At 37.8% G+C, this 11164-nt stretch overlaps 1 protein-coding gene across 2 annotated transcripts in view; it reads right to left on the minus strand.

The window, feature by feature from the left end:
- Positions 1 to 11164, minus strand: part of CENPP (centromere protein P) — a 163056-nt gene that overhangs the window by 61632 nt on the left and 90260 nt on the right. The gene's annotated exons all lie outside the window — the stretch shown is intronic.

Genomic DNA, 11164 nt, shown 5'->3' on the forward strand with positions numbered 1-11164 from the left:
TGGCATTAATGCTAACCTGTGCTGTAGGTTGCTCATGGGAACTGCAATTTAAAAAAACAAACAATGTAATACAAATCAATACATCACACAACATTATTTGAGTAACACATCTCACTAAGCCGCGTTACTGAAAAGCTCAAGGAGCAAGGAAGTCTTGGTGGGAGTAGTTGCAAGCATAGTCTGACTATTCCTTTAAGGAGTGAAGGAGGCATGAACCAGAGCTGGGAGAGGGACTTTCATTAATACAGTGACAGCTGTGCCTGAGAATGTAGCAATAGTCTACTATAATACTACAATAAGGGAGAACTTCTGCTTTGCAGATGCAGAAGGTCCCAGTTTCAATCACTGGCATCTTTTGGTAGAGCTGGACATGTCCCATGTCTGAAGAGCTGCTGCTTGTCCATGTAGACAGTACTGAGTTACACGAACTTATTCAGCACAAGGCAGCTTCCTCTGTTCTAGGAGAATATGTGATGGCATTTAGTTCATGCAAAAATAATACCTGCTTGAAAACAGGCACATGTTCCAAAGCAGAAGTACACTAAGCTCCAAATAAGCTCCAAAGCAGGGAAAGCAGTGGCTCCATAATATACAAGCATAGAAAATCTGTAGCAAAGGAATGGCACAGTCTGCGCTAGTTCCTCTTGAGACCAGATTGCTTAGGAGCAGGATAAAAATGGTTTCAAAATAATAGGCAGAGTTGCCTCTATCACAGTTGCTTACCATTCACACTTCTCATAGTACAACTGTCATCTATTACCTCCACTTGCAGACAATGTAGATTACGCTCAGAGCAAACTTAGAAACCGTACAACACTTTGCAGATTTAAAATGGTATCAAATAAAATGAGGAAATGGCATGTTGCTTATGGATAGGATCTTAAAAAGGACAGAATTGACAAGTGACTCTAGCTTATGAACATATGAATCTGCCTTATACTGCGCTGTGTAGCCTAGTGTTGCTTGTTTAGACTAGCAAAGGCTCTCCAACCTGAGATACTTTTAACTGAAGATGGCATATGCTAAGTTACACCTCTGAGCTACACCCTCTTCACTGTTTGATGCATCCTGACCATTATGTGGTGTGATAAAGAAGCAGAGGCTAGAGAAGCTTTCTTCATATAGATGTGTGCTATTTGAGGCATAATCAAAAGCTATGCAACTTGCATTTATCATCAAAGGTCAATGCAAGCTGACGTCTTTGTCATCCACTAATGATATACAGTTTTTGCTTGCATCATTAGCAAATTAAAAGGCAAAATTCCCCACAGAAAGTAATTCCATGCTAGTTCACTTCGCAGTATTAAAGCTTTCATGGAACTGTGAACACTAACAAATATTTCAAAGAAATAGAACAAGTACTACAAAAAAAAAAAAAACATTTTGACTGCACTCATAGTTGCCTGAGGCAATCCAAAGTATGTTCAATGAAAACAAGATAAATTGGAAAATCCACCTCCTAACAAATCTGTGTTAATTGAGGTGGTGACAAGAATGAATTACATGCCTGAGATGTAGTGGCTGGATGGCTTTCCCCAATAATTCACATTCCAGATAAAAACTTGAAACCATGGAAAGCAGACATAGGATGATACAGTTGTTCCACTGTAAACATTCTTAGTTCCAGCTGCGGAAGCCGCTGCTGAAATCATCATGTGTACATGTTCTAAAAAGATTTTGACAGACAACAGCTTTTTCTAAATTTGGAGGCTTCTTCCACAATCATGAACTGAATGGCTGTTGTCCCTGAAAAGAAGCGGTGACTCTAGAGTCTGGTCACAAAATGTATATCATGCCACTATCCCTTTGTTTCAATAACATGCTCTCACTATTCAAAGAGCCACTAAGAACTGAGGGAAATTAAAACAAGGTGTAGGAGCAGGAACTCTGATTTTACACTGCCCCCTGCCAGCTAGCATTTTGCATTACCTGCTTGCTCCTTTATGCAACATGGATACTTTGCCAGACTTCATGACACATGATATTTTACTACAAAATACACTAGCAAAACACACCAGTCCAAAAGTAAGCTAATGGTCAGGAACCCAGGAATCTGACAATGTGATAAGTAAAAGGTGGGAAATAAAATGTTTTGTATACTTGCTTAAGATACAATAAGATTTGTGACCTTTTCTCTCTCTTATTTGTGCCTTTAAGCATCTTTGTGGTCAAAAATATGACTCAATATCTGCTAATATGTAATCCTCTTGAGAAATATTTTTTACCCCTAATCTGAATTATTAGATCACAACTGTGGCTCTCCAGTTGTTGCTAGACTGCAACTCCCATCATTCCTGACCATTTGCCATGCTAGTTGGGGCTGATGGGAGTTCAACAACAGGCTCCTCACCCCAGATCTAAAGTATAAGGAAAGATGCCTTGGTAAGTGATATATTTTTGGTCTTTTTGTAATTCTTATAACGTTTTCAAGTTATTCTATCAAGATTTTATTACATGTTCTCTTACATGTTATGCACTTTTACAGTATGGTATAAGATTGCTCAAATATTACATATAACATATGTGTTTTCAAGGAAACATACATGGAGCAGGTAGCATATTCATGGGCCAATAACATGCATAAAACATGTGCTTGCAATTATGTGCATATATATATGCACACACACACACACACACACATATATATACACACATATATACACAGATGTATCTTTGGTAAGATAAATAACATAAAAAATCTAATCAAAATGATAACGTATATTTTTAGCTTTGAAAGTACTATTGTTTGATAGCCATTTTCATGCTATATAAGGAATATTAGTAATTATAACTGTCTTCAATACTATAATAATTATAGTATTAGTAATTATAACTGTTTTCAATACTATAATAAAGTATTTTCAAAATACATACTGTCTTCATATTGGTTAGTACAATTACTTGAGCACTGTACAGTGCTAATAGCAGCTGGATAATGGGAAGATTTGGAACCACAGCCTAGCTGGAGTAACTTGAATAATTGGGATGAATGGGGACTAAAAGGGAACTGGTGATGAGGGTTACTAGAGTGTATAATGCTAAAATCTCGAGTACTGAGGGAAAGTTAGGGTATTAGTAATGATTGGAGATATTTGCAACCAGATTACGGGACTGGAAAAGGAATTTGGCAGCATGGAAATGTAACTGTAATAGAACAAATCAATTATCAGGAAGATGTCAACTGCACATCTTTTACAGATATTGTCTTTTCAACATAAGCAAACACAAAACTCCATTCTGATGAAAGTATAAGCTCAGAAAAAAATTCCATGGTCTCCTTTGTAATTCTTCCATCATTTCTATTTAGCTTACCATTTGCCAGACATTTCTCTCATATTTGGTGAACTGTATTTGTATGGTATTATATGGATTGGCTATTGCAGTGGTAGCCAAAGTGGTGCCGTCAGATATTCCCAGATTTAAACTCTCCTCATCCCTACTGGCCATGCTGGTGGAGGCTAATAGGAACTGTAGTCCAACAACATATAGAGGGGATCAGGTTGGCTACCCCGAGCTACTATGTCTCATGAAACTATGTAAATATCATTGCACAACATTCCAGTGCTGGGTACAGTAGACAGTAATGGAAAATAAAGCCTGTTCTTTCTGGAACAGAGGTTGTTTAAAAAAGTGAAGGATGTATGATCTCAGTGTTTATTCCTTCAAATCCCATGTCAAATTCCCCAAGACAGTTACCAGTAAGTGGCTTGTGATTAATACAGCAGTCATCCTTAGCAATTTTTATTTCGTAACTTGAAGAAAATACTGAAATTATATGACAGGTTAGGAGACCTTTATTTTCAATATTACTGGTTTTGCTTCACTCACCGTTACATGATCTATAATACTTTAGTCTTTCTCTCCCAGTCTAGGATGGTTGTAATAGGTCTGAGCCATTGCCTTAGGCTAGTGATAGATAATTAGAACAATACAGAAGTGTTCTTTGTAGTAAGGCCACTGACCTAATGACTGGGTGGTACTGTGACTTTATATGGTTGCATTTCTCTTAAAAAAACAGCTTCACAACTTTGGGGTGGTTTCTGATGCTCAAGAGGCAGCTGTCCACTAGCACATATTTTTCAGCTTTTGCTGGTGCATCAAATGTGCTAACAGTCAAACCTGGCCGACAGTCAGTTACATTTAGTTACATTAGTTATCACTAGTTACATTTAGACTGGAGTACTGTAATTATGAGGGACGCAGGTGGCGCTGTGGGTTAAACCACAGAGCCTAGGGCTTGCCGCTCAGAAGGTCGGCAATTCAAATCCCCGCGATGGGCTGAGCTCCCGTTGCTCGGTCCCAGCTCCTGCCAACCCAGCAGTTCGAAAGCACGTCAAAGAGCAAGTAGATAAATAGGTACCGCTCTGGCGGGAAGGTAAACGGCGTTTCCGTGTGCTGTTCTGGCTTGCCAGAAGTGACTTAGTCATGCTGGCCACATGACCCAGAAGCTGTATGCCGGCTCCCTCGGCCAATAAAGCGAGATGAGCGCTGCAACCCCAGAGTCGGTCACGACTGGACCTAATGATCAGGGGTCCCTTTACCTTTACCTTCACTGTAACTATGCCTTATGTAGAACTGCCACTGAAAATTGTTCAAAAAGTTCCACTAGTGACAAATGCTGTTGCTAAACTTTTGACTGGTGGTACATTTCAGGAGCTTCTCGCTCCTTTGCTATACTGGTTGCATTTGTTGTCAGTTCGCCTCAATGAGATTTAAATCCCGTAATGAATTAGGACCAAGTTACCTAGAAGCAAGGGAGAAGTGGGGCATGTACAATCTTAGCAGTGTGTACTAACATGCTGCTTATTCACAGTAAGCCATGGTTTGTTTCGGACTATGTTTTACCATGATGGGTGAATGGGGCTGTGGACCTCACTGCATGAGAAGGTTAGGTTATCTTCTACTTTGCCAGTGTTCTATTGTCATTTAAATACTTTTATTGTCCAGTGTGCTTTTAATTATTTTTCTACTTAAACATTTTTCCAGTTTTGGCTTCCTTGCTATTTATTAGTTCTGTAGAGTTTATTGCATTTTTATTGCATTTTAAAATTGTTTATATATTTTGCTAGTTGTTTTGGGGCATCTCCATGTTTGAGCTGAAAAGTGGGATACCAAACCCTAAATAGATAAACAAACAAACAAAGAAACAAACAGATTCCACTGTGTACATGGGGCTGAGTTCTTCCACTGATGAAAATCAGAAACCTGAGTGCTCATGACTACCAAATTCTTGATGCCTTATAAAGAAAGATTGTATCCCAGTTTAATCTAAGAACTGAGAAACCAAATAAAAAAAATGGATGATAAAATAAGGCCCAGAAGCTGTACCCAATGATTCTGGTTACTTCATTTTTTCGTACTACTTTATGCATGTGATTTTGAATTGCTCCCTACAATTATGTTTGGTAATTCTCCCACAGAAATATAAATATTTACAATTCTGGTGAAAGAACAAATGCAGAACACTGTATTTTCAGTAAATTACTAGTTTATTCTATAGTCCACATACCTCCTAATCAAATGATATTTTAGATTTTTGTTTTAGAGGAGGTAAGTATCTGGTTTATAAGTTAAGCATTATTGTTTTATATCTTAGATAAAAGTCAGATATAATCAACTGCATGGTTTCAAGGAGGAGCCAAGTTTTTAAGAAGAGTATTATTTAGCTCATGTATGTATGCATGCTCAGAGACCAATACCCCAATGGCTTAGTCTTCATGCTGGTAAACAAAAAGGAAACGAAAATAGAAGTAACATAAACTCTTGGCTTTCAAGAATCATATAATTGTTAGCTTTTGCTTTTTAGACATCTTTTATAAAGCAATGGGTATTTTTTTTCCAGGCCACGCAAGCATAAAATACGAACAAGCACTCCATTAAATTACAATACTGCTACCCAAAAATGTTGCCCAAATACCAACATTATTTGATACTTGTGGGAAGGGAGTGGAAGAGGACATGACAAATACAGTTACAGTACACCAAGTGAACATTTCCTGCAACCAATGAATGACATAAACCAAGCCTATATACTGGAAACTTTTGATGAGCTGCTCAGATAAGATTCACCCCATTTACTTGTTAATCAAAAGAACGGTGGTTCTAAGTAAAGGCAACTGAATGTTTCCGTGGGGCAGTGCCCCCAGACGGTACTCAAGGGTACGCAGTACCAGCACCTCTTTTTGTTGTTGTTAAAAAGTGTGACACTTACTGTACAACTTCATGGTGAGTACCGGCACCTTTTATTCTAGAGACAAAGCACTGCCATGGGGGTTGCATTCTGGGTCAACACTCACATTGGTCAAACACACATAAGCCTGCTCCATCCCCATTCTTCCCTCTTTTGGGTCCAGAAAAGGACCCACATGTTGGCGGTCGCATATCAATTGGACATGTCTAAAATGGTTGTCACGTGTACTACTGCTTTGAGACCTAGATGGTGAGAAGTAGGATATAAAATTTAAAAAGAAAATAAATGACAGAGACACTAATCAAACTTCTTGATACTAATTGTGATGGTAGGACAAGCCAGAACCTACCTATCTGGAACATCCTCTGTAAATCTGGTTGTTAAATTATGAAATTCTGCCAAAAAAAGACATGTTGCAACTCTTTGGTTTTCATTTTTCCTCCGACTTACAATACAATTTTACATTTATTGAGCGAGTTAGCCTTTCCTCCTTTGATATTTGGCCAATGGGGCTTCAATCTTCAATAAGCTTTCTTTTTATTTTTAAAAATGCAAGCTTATCTAAAAACTTTACTCTTCCCAAGGCTACTCTGTAATCCTCATAGCAGAATGCAATTTTCTATGGCCCGAATTCAAGATTGTATTCATTTCATCACAATGGTGCTCTACTAGTCATACACCTGTATTCTTACTACTGTTTCAGTAATTCCATGATGGCATTACACTTCTCACACTTGTAGATATATGGTTTACTTCTCCAGTCCATTCTTCTTGCATTCATTGTATGACAGAAAATAGGGAACACAGGCATTTGATATCTTGTTTTCTGTTTACTGATATTTCAGTTTGTCCTAACTATTATCAACACCAATATAACTTACCTTAGTACACTTAATATACAGTTGCAATCAAAATTATTCAACCCCCATTGCAAATCAGGTTTATTATCAAAATCAAACAAAAGCAATTGAAATAGCTTGACACAGTGGATGCTTCAAGTGGTTTCTCCATTTTTTTCTGTTTGCAAAAACTCTTGCACAAATATGTTGTGTTGCACAAACTACCTCTCAATATCTTTCCATGGATTACTAAAGATTATATACTACAGCCTCTATCTTTCTTGTTCACCATTTTTCTCATATTGGAATGTAGCCCTCAATATATCAATCTTACAAGTTCCTACATGAGAGTTCATTACTACATTTTCTCCTTTTGTCCGTTCATGATTCTTTCTAAACCTCACAGTACATCTCACAAATCATGCCTGGCCTTCTTGCTGGAACTGCATGCTGTTAACTTCATGACTTCTATGTTTCTTATTGTTTAAAAATCACCAGAACAGCTTATGCTGTGAGAAAGGACTGACAACTAATGAATGAAGCACCAAATCAAAATGCTTGACTGATCCCAGAGAGCACTGAATCATGACCAGTACACAAGACAATCAAGAGCAAGCATAGCTTGCTTTCAGGAACATTTTCAAATTTCAAGTAGCTATATTTATCATCTGGGTGCAAAACTTTAGAAAAATGTATTGTGCGGTTGAGTGTACAGCGTTTATTCTGGTTCTCTAACCCAACATACCAGCATATTTCAATACAATAGTCATCCGTCCAACACTTTTAAAAAAGCATTGAATTTACAGTGCAAACAGAGAGAAAAAAGTTACAGAGAATGAGCCAAAACTTCTGAACAAGGTTTAAGTATGCATTAATAAATAAAAGAGTAAAAAAGCTTCTGTGCAGTATTTGTGTTTATGTAAATGTTTATGTTAATTTTTTTTTCTTTTGACATCTGGTAAAAGATCAAAAAATAACTACAGTTCTGAAATAATGGATTTTCCATAGTCAAGCAACATAAACAATGTACAGCTTTTTAAAATAAGCCAGACTGAACTAAAGTCAAAACATATCACTAGAAAATTATGTCATATTAAATCATATTAAATTCAAAAATGAGAATTTGTATTTTCAGGAGCTAGTATCATCAAAAAACAATGGGGGGAAATCAGCGAAAAATGTATTGCAGGATGTTCATATGGAAATATCATTTTAAAAACGTAATGCAAATGTTATATGAGTATTTAAAGAAAATGGATGAAAAGATACTCGAGATTTTAAAATGTGTGTACTAGTGCTAATCATATTGCAATAAGACAGGAACCCCAAAATATGGCTGCTATTTATAGACACTAACTGACATATTACTATTGCATTATCTAATGGCATTTTTATATTACACAAAAGTCCAGTTGGAGCATACTCTGCCATAATGTCAACTATTTTAAAGCAGTGCTATTATTCTGAATTGATTTGCTAGGAAACTGCATTTTGATTAGTTTATGTTGATTTAACTAGAATCAGCTGTTGTTGTAATAAGTTTTTTTTAATATAAAAAATAGGTTTAATATACACAAGGTTTGCTCACTATTATTAGTCTGATTATTGCTTTACTCAAGATATGTAACTTCTCTGCTAAGCCCTAAAAATCATTCAAATTATGGAAGAGACACTTGTTATCTGATTATTTTCCCCAAATGTGACCTCTGTTACTCTACTATAGTAATGTCTGCTGAGATGATTACCCACTGGGCCAATTGTTGCAGGATCTGCCAATAATATTAGTGTGTTGTTGTGACCTGATGGAGGTGAATTGGCCATGGCTGGAAGAATTAACTGTGGCAACTGGGAACAGACAAGAAAACTCATGAGATCTCAGAATCTTATGCTGTATTTGAGTGGAAATAAAGAAAGACTGAAAAGTAAAGGACTCACTATGCAGCTCCCAAAGCAGGGCTTGCCTTAGGAAGGAGGATGAGGATCACAAGTGCAGCTAAACCTTGTCACTTACTATGACAGATGGCCCAGGTAAAGTGAAGTTTGATGGTACAATATGGGCAAAACTCTACCAGAGTGATATAGCTCTCAGTATGCTGAGCTAGAGCTTCACTCTGATTGGTTGTGGGTACGGCTAGCCAGAAAGGGGTAGAGACAACACTTTGAGAGGGAAAGGGAAAGAGAGGTTTGGTTCCTGGCATTGGACTTCATAACAGCATAATCTCTGAGCTGTATAAAATCCTCCCTGAGGGAATATTTGCAGCCAGAGAAGTCAGACTCTGAGCAGAGAGTTAGCTTGAAAGATAGTGTTTATTATCTTTCAAGGGTATACAGACACGTGAGACCTGGGAAGCTCAATTTTGGGAGCAGAGAAGTGGAGTTGTGAGGGAATACTCTGTCAGTGGTTCCCAACTAGCTAATTACTGAGGACCCCCTATTTTTCAAAAGCCAAGCCACAGACCCCCTACTTTTGAAAATTTTGATCACTCTATGGTAGTTACCTGTGCAAAGCAATTTTTTGAAAAAAATGTGCGGTAGCCCCTAATAAGCAAAGGATTTTAGATATACTAAAAAACAGACCATAAAGGTTGTGATATTACCACAAATTGCCTATCCCCAGACAGTAGTAAAAACTTGTCTCCATTGCTCCACTACAACTGAATTAAAAAAGCAATTGTGTCCCTAACTTGTAAGTGTTCTATATGCAGAAGGCTTTTTATATGAGAGAGTATTCCTTATTGAGATGGTACATCTTAGCAAAACTAAGGGCCAGGCTTAGATTTTGCATAGTTGCGCTTTTGTTTTTGTTTGTTTTTTAAATAAAGGCGCACTCTGCATCTATTCTGGGTCTGAGTCATATACCCAAGAGACAACATTTCTGAGGTGGGACAATATATTGAACTAAGCCGAAGAACTACACACACTACCACAAGGCTAGCTCAATTGCTTCAGGCTTTCTGGTTCCCCAGTATTGGTGGTAAAAATCTGCCTCAAGCAGGAAGAAAGGTGCAGGTTCAGATTCACCTACTTTTCTGCATCCTGGGATGGGAAAATTACCGTATTTTTCGCTCTATAAGACGCACCAGGCCACAAGACGCACCTAGTTTTTGGAGGAGGAGAACAATAAAAAAAATATTCTGAAACTCAGAAGCCAGAACAGCAAGAGGGATCGCTGCGCAGTGAAAGCAGCAATCCCTCTTGCTGTTCTGGCTTCTGGGATAGCTGCGCAGCTTGCATTCGCTCCATAAGACGCACACACATTTCCCCTTACCTTTTAGGAGGGAAAAAGTGAGTCTTATAGAGCAAAAAATACGGCACATAAATTCATGGAGATTATGGCTATCAATGGCTAGCTGTCATGATGGACTACCTCAGTCCATCATGGAGCATGGAGCATCAGTGTCTCTCTTTTTTTTACTATCAATGCTCTGTTATGTTACCGTTTATGTTATCTAAATATGGATAATGCTATGTCATTCTAAGATGCTATTAAAGTGCAGAGAAGTCTTACTTTAAGACACACCTGTACAAATTACCCTGCTGTTAAATTTTCTACTGAGTAGATTGTCCCCATAAAAGGAACTTTCCCAGTAAACTCATTGGGACAGCCACATGGAATTATCTTCCCTGAAAGGCTCAGCATGCATTCTACTCTTGCTTGGTGTGCTTGGTGTTCCCCTGAGCATCTTGAATGGATTCTTGACTATTTCTCGGAACATAACATAACATAAGCCCTGTTGTATCAGTTCAAGGTCCTTTTAATCCCATGGCTAATCAGATGCCATTGGGAAGCACATAACAAATCTCCATTCTTTTCAACTTGGAGAATAGGGATCATGTATGGGGGGGGGGTTGTTGTATCCATTCCCTGCTTACGAGTTATGAGAGAGGGAAAAGACCTCTCCCTGCTGTTTCATAATGTGCTTTTTGAAGTTCAAGTTATAAAAGATATTTGTTATGTGGCATGGGAAATTACTATTTTAGAAACATAAGCTGAAGTTCCTTTGAGTGTTTGGACTTTGTTGACCAGTTTGTAGGATCTTGAGCAGTGTGTTTCCAACCAATCTGCTGGAGCATACTGAAAAATCATAGTATGCTGGCCTCTTCAAAGAATCCAGTTCAGTTGGATGTCCTACTT

This window comes from Podarcis raffonei, chromosome 2 (genome assembly GCF_027172205.1).
Source record: "Podarcis raffonei isolate rPodRaf1 chromosome 2, rPodRaf1.pri, whole genome shotgun sequence".
NCBI classification, from domain to species: Eukaryota; Metazoa; Chordata; class Lepidosauria; order Squamata; family Lacertidae; genus Podarcis; species Podarcis raffonei.